This window comes from Triticum aestivum, chromosome 3A, assembly GCF_018294505.1.
Source record: "Triticum aestivum cultivar Chinese Spring chromosome 3A, IWGSC CS RefSeq v2.1, whole genome shotgun sequence".
NCBI lineage: Eukaryota > Viridiplantae > Streptophyta > Magnoliopsida > Poales > Poaceae > Triticum > Triticum aestivum.
Genome location: NC_057800.1, coordinates 700,527,171 through 700,528,997, shown reverse-complemented (window position 1 = coordinate 700,528,997; position 1,827 = coordinate 700,527,171). Strand labels below are relative to the sequence as shown.

General features: G+C 48.7%; 1 pseudogene; it reads right to left on the bottom strand.

Moving 5' to 3' along the window:
- Positions 1-142, bottom strand: LOC123063848 (uncharacterized; annotated as a pseudogene).
- Between the last annotated feature and the right edge of the window lie 1,685 nt (positions 143-1,827).

Genomic DNA, 1,827 nt, shown 5'->3' with positions numbered 1-1,827 from the left:
TTTCAAAACCGAACAACTGAGAGTAAAGTTCAGCTACCTTGATTGGTTCAGTCCTCGCAGCGCAGATGGACGAGACAAACGAGATGTAGTCGTAGTCTAGTCCGGCAAGGATGTAGGAGACCATGTCATCATCGTCGAGCGGCTTGCCTGCTGAATCCATCTCGTCGCCCAGCGCTTTCATGCGCCCAATGTAGTCGGCGATGGTCGCGGTGCCCTTTTTGGTGGTGGAGAGGGTGATCCGCGTGTTGACGATGTTGGCCTGTGTCTGGGAGAGGAACATCTCCCTGATGGCGGTCCATGCCGCGGCGGCCTTGGTGCAGTGGGCAACTTGGATCATCACAGGTGGCGAGATCGAGTTGAAGATGAAGCTGAGTACCTGTGAGTCTTGCGCCACGGTGACAAGATACTCCGGGTTTGGCGCATCTGTCGGCTTGCCGTCTTTATCGGCGAGCTTGGGCTCCGGGAACGGGTGATCAGGGCTGAGGAGATCGACCAGCTATGCTCCACGGATGGTGGCTAGGGCTTGTGTGCGCCAGACCAGGTAGTTGCCCCGGTGCAGCTTGTCAGCGATGGGAATGAGGGCAAAGGCGGCGGTGGCGGCGGAGCTGGAGCTAGCCATGACTAGGTTTGGATGTTGCAGAGGAAGTTGGCTCTGAATACCATGAAAGATTGGATGAAGCGTATGCCTCTGGCAGGGACGCGTTGCATGTTATATAGGCAAAGAGCTTTACAAGATTTGGTAGTTAGGTTATGTTGGATTGATCCTCAAGAAAGAAACACAAGATGAGGATGAATCCTAACCAACCACAACTACCAGTTACAACACCACGCAACACGCTAGCCTACCGGGCGTACCGGGCGTATATACGGTTTATACTTATACCGTATATACATGTTACAATGTATTCTAACAGTGGGCACCCGGTGATGTTGATGACAATCTTTTTGCGGCAGTGACGTGGCCGTGGCCTTCTTTTCTCCCCTTGAGTGTCTCCCTGATACGACATATCATTCTCTAGCGAGTCATGCTCTCTCTCTCTGTGTGTGTGTCGCATCGATGTTTCCTCCACCGTCATTGTGAAGATGGTAGAAGTTTTTGTTCATGAGATGGTTTGGCTCTCGAATTTTTTATGTACACATGGCTTCTAAGATGGCGAGTTCTTCTCCACGTGTTGGTTTAGCTAGATCCGTATGTGGTCGCTGCTCACTCATGTAGGCTTCAGGGAGCTTTTGGTTATTGGGAGCAACCGCTGGGAGACGGTAGCACAACCTATCTTGAGCCGATTTGGATGGCAAGCTAATAATAGGCTAGGTGTGTAGGTATCGTAATCTGTTCTTTATCGTTGGATGTGGCACTTTTCCTCTTTATTTTTTGACTTACGCTCAGATTATGAGCTTCTCTGGACCTTAAGACTTTGTTACGGTTTTATTTAATAATATAGCCGCATGCATCGATTGATACAGAGGCAGGGGTTATCCTCCTTTTCCAAAAAAAATAGGAAAGACTGGCTTGGATTTTTTTGACAATATCCTCCTCCTTTATTAACTCGCTCCAATAATAGCATCAGAAACAATCAATGGGATAACAGCCCTAGGGGGTGCACCCAGCCATACATCTGGAGGAGAAAATTTTGCTAGCCTAGCTAATTCATGGGCTACTCTCTCTATAGCAATTAATGTTCACACAAAATATACTTGAAATCTAGGGACATGTAATAACAGTCGTCGAAGATGGCGCTGGCCACCAAGGATGAATAACCATCCTTCAGCATTGAAATGACCTCCAAGCTATCCGAGTTCACTTCAATCTTGCTACACCCAGCAGTG